Source organism: Lepus europaeus, chromosome 1, assembly GCF_033115175.1.
Source record: "Lepus europaeus isolate LE1 chromosome 1, mLepTim1.pri, whole genome shotgun sequence".
In the NCBI taxonomy this organism is placed as follows: Eukaryota; Metazoa; Chordata; class Mammalia; order Lagomorpha; family Leporidae; genus Lepus; species Lepus europaeus.
In genome coordinates this window covers 92,608,729-92,622,672 of record NC_084827.1, presented here as the reverse complement: position 1 = coordinate 92,622,672, position 13,944 = coordinate 92,608,729, and the positions used below count along the sequence as shown (strand labels likewise).

The window sequence follows — 13,944 nt, the reverse complement described above, 5'->3', positions numbered from 1 at the left end:
GGTAGCAGAAATATTATGAGACTTGGGGAGAAAGAAGAGACATAAAAACATTCCTGGAGTGTTGCATGGCTACTTCTGGGAAGATGGGTGGAGTGGTATATGTTCAGACTAGAAAAGCAGGTTGAGCCATCATCTTGGAGATCTTTGAGTAAATGACTAAGGAATGTGGATTCCATTTAATAAGCAGTAAGCAGTTCCTGAATATTCTCTGAGCATGAAGATATATATATATATATATATATATATATATATATATATAAAACACAGTATTTTAGGAAGGTTAATCTGATGACTTGGCATTGAGTGAATTAGAGAGAGAGAAATTGTCCCTTTAGGTAGTTAGCAATGCAGAAGGGACTGCTTTGCCAATGTGTAAATTAGAAAACAAATCTAGTGCGAAATTTCCAAGCCACCCACAATGAGAAGGTAGGGGCCAGCAGTGAGGAGAACTTAAGGACCTCAACCATTCCATCCTGCTTCTACATTGGTTGCTTCTCCCCTAGAGTCTCTAAGTAACATGGCAGCCTTATTGTAAATCACAAAGCCAGCTTTAACAGCAAATTGCAGCCCAGGAGTTAGTAGTGGTCACCCTTCAGCAATAGCTCTTCAAGGGAGTCTAGTCCAGGGAAACTCATGTCTCTACTGGCAGTGTCTGCTTGACCTCCAGGCATCGGTAGCAGGGGTTATTCTTACAAGTAATGAGCTTAAGCTTGTTTTACGCTTTAGCAGGAGCACATTTTTTTAATGTGCAAAGACTCCATTAGAACATGAGGTGTGTAGACTCATTTCACTACTCACACCAGGATCCCCATTCAATACAAATTTACTGATTGCCTGTAGAGTGTGGACTTTCACAATGTAGAAAGAGTATCAAGGCTGAATGTACCATTTCCCTAACCCACAGGTGAAAAATAGATGGCACATGTGTCTGCTCTTGGCTCCTGATTATACAGGGTCATGGCACATCTCCGCCTTGGGTCTGGTTACAGCTTCCAGTCAACCTCAGCCCAGAATTGCAGGCCATCTTTACTCTCTTCTTCCTCCCAGTATTCAAAAACTTGCTCTGGAACAATATTGTTCATTGAGAATCTTTACCATCATTCAATTTTAAATTTCTCCCTTGTTTAAGTCTCTTTCAAGCTAGGGAAAACACAGCACAAAAGGTAGGTGTGTTCAGTCCTCTCTTTTGAGAAGGCACATACCCAAAGCTTATCTTGTGCTTTCTAGGGTCAGTTTAAATGTGTAGCATCTTTGGGCAAGCATTTGGTACACAGACTCAGATGCTGCTTGGGGTGCCCACATCCTATTTTAGAGAACTATCAATTTCAGCTTCTTGCTAATGTGTACTCTGGAAGGGAGCATGTGATAGCTCTGGTAATTGAATTGTTTCCCACTCATAAAGAAGAACCTGGACTGAAATTTCTGGCTCCTGGCTTTGGCCTAACCCAGTCCTGGCTGTTTTGGGCATTTAAGAGCGAGCCAACACATGAGAGATTTCTCTGTACTTCTCTGTCTCCATATCTTTCAATAAATTGAAATATACAAATTTATATTTAAAAATAAATACATAGGATCTGAAGAGTTATTACATAACCGGAAAAGTTACAACTGTCATGGGAGACTGCTGGATACATCATACCCAATGGAAAGTCTCACCTTAGCATTTTATGACTCCTCCTCCCACATGCTGAGAGCCTCAAGCTTTGAGCAATCAATCCTGCATCTCCTCACTCACCTGACTCTCCCTCAAGGACACCCTTTTTCATGAGTTGGCTTCTAGACCTCAAGGCTGTTCATTCTGCCTTCCCAAACTGTGACTTGTCCCAACTTAGAATTGCTGTTTTCCTCTCTCATCTACAGGAGAAATTCCAAATGCAGCCTTATGCGCAGACACTTTTTGGGGGACAATCATATTCTAGTCCTTGCATCTTCCAGATGTTCACACGTGAGGTTCTATCTGCATTCCTCCGGGGTCCATTCCTTCCTGACACTGAGGTGAGCACCCCTCATGTCCTCCTAGAGTATAGAGGGGTGGATAACACACCAACAGTTCTCCCCTTAAAGAAGTCTGATTATCAATCTATTTAGTCTCCAATGAATTCTTGGCCATATTTTCCACATCCTAGAGATGGATGATAGACTAATCTTGGCAGGATAAAGACCACAATATCCAAGTTTTTCCCACAAGGGTCAATTAACATTTACTTTAGGCTATGCATTTTTTTCTCTGAAAGTCCAAGAGGATAAAACAAATTTAATGTCCAATAGCACCTTCAAATTTTTGTGAGTTAAAGAACACACAAAATCTGTAAATTATATGTCTATAGTCCTTTGTTTAAAACACCTCAGGGCAGATAAGTCTTAGAATTGATAAATATACAGAGTTTACAATTGCAATATGGAATATATTTATTTCACTTTTATAATGGCTTTATTTCCAAATAATAGGTCTGAATGTAGACATTTTGTAGTTTCCTACCAGTAGTGATATTAAAATCATTGTGATTATTTCTAAATACTAGCAACTTGTCTATCATCTGCAATAGTTCTTCAAAAAGTTAATCACAGAGTAATCATATGACCTTGCAACTATTAGGAAAATACCCAAAAGAACTAAAAACATATGTTCCCACACAAACTTTTACACAGATATTTACCAAATTATTTTTAAAAAGCCTAGAGGTGGAAGTGTCCATCAACTGATGGAGAACAAAATGTGATATATTTGTACAGTGGAACACAGAAAGGAATGAAGTGCTGATACATGCTATGGCATGAGTGACCACTGGAAACGATGAAAGCTACACACAAAAGGCCACATATTACAGTATTTCATTTATATGAAATATCCACAGGGCCCAGTGTTGTGACACAGGTTAAGCTGCCACCTGCAACATTGGCATCACATATGGGTGCCAGTTCAAGTACCGGCTGCTCCACTTCTGATCCAGCTTTCTGCTAACGTGCCAGGGAAGGCAGCAGAGAATGGCTCAAATACTTGGGCCCCCCTGCCACCCATGTGGGAGACCAGGACAGAGTTACAAGATCTTGGCTTGGACCTGGCCCTGCTCTGGCCATCGCAGTCATTTGGAGAGTACACCAGCAGATAGAAGATCTGTCTCTCTTTCTCTCTCTCCCTCTCCCTGTAACTCAGTCCTTCAATTAAATAAATTAATCTTTAAAAAAGAAGAAGAAGAAGAAAGAAATGTCTTCTTAGCAAACCCAAAATAAGCTCATCTTTTCCATCTCAGATTACTCATTTTTCTTAATAGCATTACCCTTTTCCAAACCACTTTGAAGTCATTTTGGACTGCACCCAAGTTGCCAAATCAAACGATTTCTCCCTAAAGCATTTAACTTCCTTTTCATTGATTCTTGTTCTATATACCGATACACCTCTCAGCATAAATTCTACAAAAAGCACTTTAACTTTCCTCCTCAAATACAGGTTACAGTAAAGCACCAAAGGCTGCCAAAACAAATATCGTAAAGGACAACTCCAATGAAAAATACCATGCCAAAAGGCATAAGCAGACAAGCTATAAGAGGAAATATAAACTGGAAATCCAACATTAAAGAAAGAATATTGAAGAATTAAAATCAAAAAGGAAATTTACCTCACTAGCACTGTCCTGGCATCATAAGCTGATGTAACCATTTTGAAAAGAAATCTGTTAATAAGTATTCAGAGCCTTAAAATGTATCATTTTGCGTATACCATCTTTCCTGAGATATTCCAGGTGTAGACTAGTTTACACAGATACAAGGTAACAGTACCAAGGATCCTCCAAGGAGAACTAGAAGACAGTGGCAAGGACATGGGAAACTGCATTTTCTAATAAACCTTTTTTTACTCAATAATATCTACTAAAAACAATTTAAGATGGTCAACTCTGAGACCAATATGAATATAAATTAAACCTTGATTATCAAGGCCAGGATAAAGACTCAGGATAGAACGCTGTTTTTACCTCTCAGGGACTTAAGGATCTACATCCTGATCTCACGTCTCTCTTATTTTCCTACTGCATGTGATGACACTATTTTTTTTTCTACCACTTAGGAAATGTCCACAAATCCTGTTACTCCAGTGTTGAGGTTTTTTGTTTGTTTGTTTGTTTTTTCTCTAGACTTGCTCACTCTTTCAGAACCAGTTGAAGGATGAAGGAAGTCATGGAATCCATCTTACAGCAAGTCTTTTACAGAAATTCACCTGTAAACTATTGTAACTGATGAATAAGATGTTTTATTGAAACATTTGAAGGTTTGGTGTCTCATTAAATGACCTCCAGAACTTACTTAATTTCGTTTTTGATCCAGTAATTCCACTTCTGAGAATGCTTTCTACCAAAATAACTTTAAAGACAGAAAATATTTTAAGCCTTCCATGCTATGTTTAACATAAGAAAATTTAGAATAGTAAAAAATTTAGGAGCAACCTACATGTCCAACACAGAGAAATGGTTAAGAAAATGGTAACTATTGGTAAATTGCTTTTCAACAAGGATGCCAGTGCCATTCAGTAGGAAAAGCACACTCTTCCACAAATGGTGCTGAGAAAATTGGATATCCTCATGCAAAAGAATGATATAAAAATTAAGTAGGTCAAAAACCTCTTGTAATGAATTAATACTATAAAACAAAATATTGAGATTAATTTTAGTGACTCTGGATTTGACAATGGTTTCTAGATATAACACAAAAGGCACAAAGCAACCAAAGGGAAAAAATTGGTAAGTTGAACTTAACCAAAATTTTAAACTTTTGTTTTTAAAGGACATCATTAAAGAAAGTGAAAAGACAACTCACCAAACGAGAGAAAATATTGCAAATCATGTATATAATAAGGGCCTTGTGTCCAGATTGCAGAAAAAAAAAAAAAAACCTCATACAACTTCAAAATAAGAGAACTAAACTTAAAAAAGAGCAAAGGAATAGAGTAGACAGTTCTCCAAAGACACACAAAAGACATAGCACATGAAAAGATGTTTAACATGGTTAGTCATCACAGAAATGAATACCATAAGTACAACGAGCCACCACTTCAGACATCAAGATGTTTATGATAAAAAAAAAAAAAAAGTATTAGCAAGAACTAGAGAATACAAACTACTCTAATGTACTGAAAAGAAGGTAATCTGGTACAGCCACTATGAAAAACACTCAGCAATACCTCAAAAAAGTTCAAAAAAGATGCCACCATGACCCGGTGACGCCATTTCTAGGTATAGACCCATAATAACTCAAAATGTTTTTCCACACAAAAATTTACACAAGGATGTTTCTGAAACTGTTAGAAACAGCCAAAAGGTGAAAACAAGCCAGACATAAACTGATGGTGGACAAGCAAAATAGGTGGTACATTTCCATTCATGCAATGGAACACCAACCATCCATAAAAAAAGAATGAAATACTGATAGACAAGGATGAACCTTGAAAGCACTGTGCTAACTGAAAGAAGCTAGACACAGGGAGCCACATTTTATGACTCCACCTACATGGCATGTTCAAAACAGGAAAATCCACCATAGTGATTGCAAGACCTGAGTGGAAGAGGTGGGCAAGAAGAGCAGAATCTAATGGAGAGTGACCCCTGTAAGCACAGAATTTCTTTGGTGGGGGAGGGGGTGATGAAAATGTTCAGGAATTAAATAGCGATGATGAACATATTACTTTGTGACTATATTAAAACCAGTGCATTTTACAACTTAAAAGGATTAATTGTATGGCATGTGAAATATATCTCAGCAAGGGAAAAAACTGACAATCTAGCCATGCGATAGATGCAATGTACACAAATTATGTTTTTCAGTTACAACCGTATTTTATACTATACTCACAGACTAATGTGCATACAAAATTAGAACAAATGATGGGTTCGTAGAACCACAGATGATCTCGTAAGTATGCCTGCATTTCCAGTTATTCTTTAATATCCACTGCTTTTTTAAGTGGTGGAGAAAAGCTTTATTTACAACAAACAGAAAGGGAAATTATCCAATTCCCAAGTGTATGAGCAAAAATTCCTTAGCTTATTACTCAACGATCTCAGTCACAGGGTCCCCAATATACCTTTCTTTCCGCTCCCCTACAGAAGCAAGCCAGGTTGCGCTCCCTCCTTCCGGAAACACGATGCCCTTTATTGCCTGGGCACCTCCAGTTCCTGCTTTTCGCCCTCCTCGCCAGCTGCTCCATCTTCTGGGTGCTTTACTGCTCCTGTGCCAGGGCAGTAGACACTCAGGTCCCACAGGATTCTAACCGGACCTCTCTTACACTACACAGGGCTGCCTTGCCGCCAACCCGCCACCCAAGGCTAAGGGTACACACTTTCGGATCTCTGTGAGCCTCGGACTCCAAGACACCTCCAGCCCCGGACTGCAAGGCTGGTGAGGGCTCTGAGAACTCCCAGACAGTCGTTCCCCGCCACTACACAGAAGCCAAGAGGCCGCCAAACCGGAGACTGGGCTGGATAGAGGGCTGACGCTGGCCCCACGCGAGACCGAGACAAGAGACATCCCAGGCCCTCAACTCCAGCCCCGCCCCGGGCAAGGGCTTCCAGTGTGCTGTCCCCTCCCGGTCCCAGAGAGCAAGTCCCAGCGAGCCTAACGGGACCCACATCCAAGTAGCAGTACGGCGGCAGCAGCCGCGCAGACAGCGTGAGAGAGACGCTCACCCGCTCCCGCAATATGGAATATATTTCATCAAATATGCTATGCTTCCCAGCAGGTTCAGGGCAGCATTCCTTAATGAAATTTAGAAAAATGTTTACATATCCACCCAAAGTGCTGTACAGAAAGATGTCAAATAGCCACAATAAACGATTTGTTGCCTGGATGAAATAAATTGAAGTAAGACACTACTGTGGCTTCTGTCTTCCTTCTATTCTCCTAACTTCTACCAATGACTACTATGGTCCATTAACCTACTGGCAAGAGGATCTGGGATATACAGAATAAGTTATCCTAGACACATAGTAGAGGAGGGACGAACAAGTTCCAACTGGCACAGGCCATCCCTTTCAGGAGCTCCTCATTTTATTTACTGTCCTTCTTCTCATTTCATTGACATGTCTTCTCAGCTAATTCTCAATAGCCTGAAATTAAATAAAAATCCAAGTAATCTAGGTTCTGGTTAGAGGTCTACCATTATATCTTAATGCATTTAGAGTTCCTAAAATGTCAGAGAGGTTTTGAGAAGTACAAATAATCATTTTATGTCATAAGAAAAGAAATTGAATCTATATTTATTTGTCAAGTATAGATATATTTTTAAGGTTTGGCTCAAAGATTTAGAGTGAATAAGAATATATACTATATTAGAGTACTTCAAAAAGTTTATGGAAAGTGCATATTATGAAAAACTATGCATGGATTTCTCATTTTATACAAAAATAAATTTATTTTTTAAAAAATGCTTTAGAGGCTTGGGGACACAGAGAGAATGAGAAAGGGAGAGAGAGATCCTATCCATTGGCTCACTCTCTAAATGCATGCACTAGCCAGGCTGGGCCAAGGCCACAGCTAGGATTCAGGAGTCAGATATTCAATCCAGGTCTCTCATGTTGGTGTCAGAAGCTCACTGGAACCACTATCGCTGCCTTCTAGGGTCTGCATTGGTAGGAAGCTTGAGTCAGGAGTCTGAGCCAGGAATCTAACCAAGGTACTCTGATGTGGAACACTGGTATCTTTTTTTTTTTTTTTTTTTTTTTGACAGGCAGAGTGGACAGTGAGAGAGAGAGACAGAGAGAAAGGTCTTCCTTTTTGCCGTTGGTTCACCCTCCAATGGCCGCCGCGGTAGTGCGCTGCGGCCAGCGCACCGCGCTGATCCGATGGCAGGAGCCAGGTGCTTCTCCTGGTCTCCCATGGGGTGCAGGGCCCAAGCACTTGGGCCATCCTCCACTGCACTCCCTGGCCACAGCAGAGAGCTGGCCTGGAAGAGGGGCAACCGGGACAGGATCGGTGCCCCGACCGGGACTAGAACCCGGTGTGCCGGCGCCGCAAGGCGGAGGATTAGCCTGTTGAGCCACGGCGCCGGCTGGAACACTGGTATCTTAATCGCTATGCTAAATGCCTGCTCCTAAATTTAACATTTAATTCCATTTTTCCATGAGCTTTTTGAAGTGTCCTCATCTATTAATTAATAATTAGTAATTTAAATATTAGAAACTTAATTGATAATTTAAGGAAAAGAAAGTACATAAACACATCAAAGCATTTGGTTTTTAAAATTTATTTATATTGTAAGGAAAAAGTCACTAATGAATGCATATTTATACTTTGCCATTCCACTAAAGAAAATCATGTTGGTGCTTGAGCTTTTGCTGTACTGAAAGACAGTTGTAGAACAGGTTTAGCTAAATGAATCAAAATAATTTTTATTAGATGGCATACAACATTTTGTTATAAAACATAACTGCTCTTCTAAGACCCGAGTGTAAAAGTGTGAGAAAGGATGGGATGGAAAGAAGAGAGAAGGGGGGAGGCACCTGGCTCCTGGCTTCGGATAGGCGCAGCACGCCAGCCACAGCATGCCAGCCGTGGAGGCCATTTGGGGGTGAACCAACGGAAAAGGAGGACCTTTCTCTCTGTCTCTCTCTCTCTGTCTAACTCTGCCTGTCAAAAAAAAAAAAAAAAAAAAGAGAGAGAGAGAGACAAAGTTTGAACTTGGGGGTAGACAACCACCTAGGGCAGAAGTTCTGCTATGTAATCTCTTGGGAGAGAGAAAGATAGAGATTTTTAGGAAGTATTGCTACGTGTTCTTAATGACAGACATTTTTGCTGCCTCTCCATGGTCTTCACTATGACTTCAATTGTTTTTATGCTCAGATGGGTGTTTCTTTTTGTATGACACATGCTGATGTAAGTCACAGATAGGCCGGGATCTAATAGGGTTATATTTTGATAACATCTTTTTAAAATAATCTTTAATGCTGTTGTTTAGCTTTATTAAATAATTCTACCTTTGAGTTTTAAATAATGAGAAGAAAGCTTGTTAATCTTTTTCTCAGTTAACCAGGACCCTGTTGGAATTCTCCACAGAATTATAGACATGCTGATAGAACCAAAGCAAAGTACTTAAGAGGAAAAAAGGCAGCCATTGAGCAATGAACTTGGAAACCCAAACCTACAATATTTCAAGATGAATTATCCCAACAAAAATGCATTTTGTTTTCTAATTTCTGAACACTCTGTGTTCTCTACTTGGAAACAGATACACTGAGGTTTTACAAGCTATTCCCAAGGGAGCATTTCAGTAAAATTTCTCCTTTGTATGTAATGAAGTACATGAACAACTCCAGCATTGAGGTCCATTAATTTCACAGACCCTCTCATTCTAGTCTTTTTGGTCCCAGCTCCAAATCCTATCACGGAGGGGGCATTGCACCTGGTCCTCCTGCAATATTCACCATGCTGGGTCTTTGACAGATGTGTCTTTGTTCTTTATGACTGCATAGAACATCTTTTTCTTTTTTATCTATTTCAAAACCTGGATGTTAGTTTCCCACTCCTTTTCCAATTCTCTTTGTTTATAGCAAAACATTTCTGGTTATTTTCTAGACTCTCACTACAGGTTGAAGGTTTGATAGGTTCTCCTGGAAAATTTGTCTGGGTTTATGTCTCTTCCTTCCCATGGGCACCAGTACTGGCATGCTTCAAACTTCCTTCTGAGGCCAATTCACTATTCTAAAGTAATACATCTTCACAACCTTGTCCTGGGGTGATAACCGACCCTTCTCCCAGGAGTTTGATGACAAGATTGTGGTAGAAATTTTTTTCTAGTGATATTTACCTCCCAGTACATATAAAATACTTTTTTCCTTCCACTGAAACTAATTTCTTTTTTTAACTTCTATTTAATAAATATAAATTTCCAAAGTACAGCTTATGGATTACAATGGCTTTCCCCCCCCATAACTTCCCTCCCACACGCAACCCTCCCATCTCCCACTCCTTCTCCCATTCCATTCACATCAAAATTCATTTTCCATTATCTTTATATACAGAAGATCAATTTAATATATATTAAGTAAAGATTTCAGCACTGAAACTAATTTCAAATATCTCTATCACTGCTTTCATTGTCTTGAACCACTGCTTTTGTCTTGGATTGATTTGTAACTCCCTGACTTATTCTTTTCATTGTCTGTGCATGAGACTCCTGGAAGCTCAGCTGCACTATTGTTTCTCTTCTGTTGACTAATCATGCTAAGAGAAATAAGCCAGACCCAAAAAGAAAATCATATTTTTTTTCCTTTATTTGTAGTAGTTAGTATATAATGAGAGGATGAAAATTGAGTGGATGTCAGATCATTTGGTATATAATTATTAATATTGCTCCACTGAATCATATCATGTAAATGACAATATACTCTTGTTTCATACATTTAAAAGAAAAGAAATGGAGGTGGGGAGTGAGTGAGGACTCTTGGATCACTCTTAATGCTTTGTTCTTAATCTGGCTGTTGGTTATGAGTGTGACAGGATGACCAAAAAAACCCTCATTGATCTGTTCACTTGAGAGCATTTCTGGTTCTGTATACTATATTTCAATAAATGGTTTTTTAAAATTATGATTTTAAATGTTCTCCCATAGAATGGTAGACTCATCTCCATGTGTGTGTGTGCATGTAAATCTTTCAGCTGAACAAACATATGTGATGGTTGACAGATAAATCCAATCAAAAGATATTTGTCATCTACCAATGAAGTATTTTATTTAACAATAATATTTTTATGAATGTACTTTGTGAAAATTCAAATTTCAATACTACTTCAGTTTTCAGTTATCAGTTGTAAAGAAACTGTGCTACTTAGTAAGCCTCCAAGTTTACCAAGTTTGAATTCTTCTTAATAGAAGTTACATGGACTCCAAACCAGGTAACATGAATTCAAATCTTGGTTGCACCATTTAATAGCTCTCAGGGACTTATCACTTCATTTGTAAATTGAGAATAGATTTATTTTGCAATATGGTAGTTGAGATATATCTACCTAAAAAAATGCTTGAAAAATAATAACCACCCCCAAAATGGTGACCACTTGTACATTATTATTGATTTTCCTGACCCTTAGTCTGCTATACTCTAGTGCTCTCACTAGTATGATTAACTGTTATTCTCAAATTTCATAAAACACATTTGGCTTTAATGAAATGATACATATATCCATCTGGAAAGTAAGTTAAAAAAATAAATATAACTCTACAGGGTGACTAATAGCCCCTGGAGAGGAGAAAAGCGCTTGGCAGACTGAGGATTTTTAGGAAGGTCACAGAAATTTTGCCTGGTGGTAAACAATGAATGCTAACTTCTTAATTTTAAAATGCCAGGAGAAATGTACTCCTGCATTCTAAATCTATATTTCCAAGGATTCATTGCTGCAATTTCTCAAAAGTAAATCCCACTGCATTCAATATATCTCCAAGAGAACCAACCACACTCTGGGATATGATAGATCTAAAGGAACATTCCATTATTTGACTTCACTCTGAAAATTATTTAAGACATACTATGAATGCACTTATATGAGTTTGTTTATTAAGAAAGTGATCACTTAGGAAATATAGCCATTCTTGACTCCTAGATTAAAAACAAACAAAAGGATGCAAATGAGATAATATCTTAGATTGAAAGTAAATAAAATTATGAAAATGGGATAAAAATTTTTCACTCTGGCAATGAAGCAAGCCTTTATGGAACTTGTAATTCTTAGGAATTTCTATAGGGTAAATAGTTTTCTATCAGCAGATCTGACCCCTGTGGAACTAAGAAAAACATTTGAGATGAAAATATCCTCCATAAAAATTACTACAAAAGCATAAGTTTTGATTCATGGTGAAAATACCCACAAACAGTTCAATTTTCTAGCAATTGTTATTTAATAAATTTCCATTTTACAATTAAATCCAAAGCATATATAAAAAGTCACTATGCAAAAACAAGTTTAGATATATACCAAAATTAGTTTGCCTGTATGAAACAAATCTTTCAAATCGCACATTATTTTGATGCTTTATTCTCCTGAAGCACAGTGCAGGATTAAGTTAATTAACCCATCATTATTGAATTCAAAGTATGTTTGTTATTTTAAGTACCTTCCATATGCCCTCTAAGTAACTGTGTATTACTTAATCAACATTTTAACAATTCATATTTAAACCACTTGATATATAAAACCCATGATGAATTATAGCTCAGTATCTTCAAATGATAGGAGTTAGGCTACTCTAAGATTTCCAATAAAAAGTAGAATTTTTTCAGCTAACAGAATTAATTTTTCAACTTAAAAAATCTTGTAGGTTCCCTGAGGCAAGAGATACATCCACCATTGGTTAGAATAAAGAGAAAGAGATTGAAAATGTAGGGTCTGGAGCTGGCATTGTGGCACAGTGGGTTAAAGCTCTAGCCTGTGGCACCGGCATCCCATAAGGGTGCCCGTTCAAGTCCTGGCTGCTCCACTTCTGATCTAGCTCTCCGCAGAAACTCCTGGCTTCTGGCTTTGGATCAGCTCAGCTCTGGCAATTGTGGTCATCGGGGGAGTGAAACCAGTGGATGGAAGACCTCTCTGTCTGGTTCTACCTCTCTCTGTAAGTCTTTCAAATAAATAAATCTTAAAAAAAAAAAAAAGAAAGAAAGAAATGTGGAGTACAACAAACGCTGAAGTCAGGGAGAGATTTGACACTCCATACCTGAGAATAGCACATCTGTCAGGCATCATCAACTTTGACATTTACTACACATTTTCTCCAGAAGGTGGTGCTTGTCAGTCACTCCTGGAAAGCATTGTACCTGGGTTCTTCATATACCCTCATTCTTTAAGAGCACCCCCTCATTAAGTCAATGAATGCACAAGCGTTCTTAGATTGGCAACAAAGCACAATATTTTGGCATATCCATGACTTTCAAAGAATATGGATCAGAAGAGTATGTGCTAAAGTATGGTTGGAGATGCATGAGGGTGTTAACACCATGAAAGAAAAATTCACAGAATAATGGAATTTTATGCTGAATAAGACTTTAAATGTCACAGTCCAGAGTTCTTAACAAGCTTCTAGGAGGTATGTGGGTAAGCTCTTGGGAGTCCATAATAACCCTGAAGTTGTTTGTGAATTTCATATGTGTATTTTATTCACAAAGAGATTGCATAGTTTTCCTTTATTCCCCAAACTGCCCCCATAACAAATAAAATTAACAAGCATTCATTTTATATAAAGAAGGAAGGCAACCCATAACATGGTTAAGTATCTTGTTCCTCTTTGAGAACATTTCCCTGAAGTCTGTTGTAAGTACACAAAATTCCAACAAAATTTCTACATTCTAAAGAAATAGATATGTTTACAATGGATTCCACTAAGTTTGCTTTCTAAATCACATCAAAGTAACTATCTTTGGTTAAATAGTCAAAGCTATTAGCGTTACGCTAATCGTTTTAAAATGACTTTTGGTCAAATGTTTCCGTTTTGATTGATTATGTTGGCAATATCCAGACATAGTCCAAATAGCAGCACACACCCATGACCATGATCCTGTAAATATGCTGGCATCTCCCCCATTACCAATAAAATGAATCAGCACAAGCATGTAGTAGAAAAGGAGAAAAATGGGAAACATATGTATGAGGTCTCCCTGTGAAATTCATAACCACTAAATGACTAATTTGCATTATGTATCCTAAGCATACAGTTGGTTGGAAACCGTGGGACCCAGAAAAGTGAAAAGAACTTCGGTTTGAAAAAATAAATGCTTTCACAGGAGAGAAAAATTGCAATCTTTCCTTCTGAAATAAGCCAAAAGCTAGCCCAGTGAGAAGGCATTTATATAGGAGACAAGAAGTCCAAAATCATGGACTCCTGTGATCAGATGTGATTTCTAAAGATTTCAGATAATAGAAAGGCAAGTATTTGGAGAAAACCTGCAAGCAAATAACTTACAAAGTAGCTAACAA

At 38.2% G+C, this 13,944-nt stretch overlaps 1 pseudogene; it reads right to left on the bottom strand.

The window, feature by feature from the left end:
• Window positions 1-6,314: 6,314 nt before the first annotated feature.
• The window catches only part of LOC133762934 (peroxisome assembly protein 12-like), a 64,757-nt pseudogene continuing 57,127 nt past the window's right edge, over window positions 6,315-13,944 (bottom strand).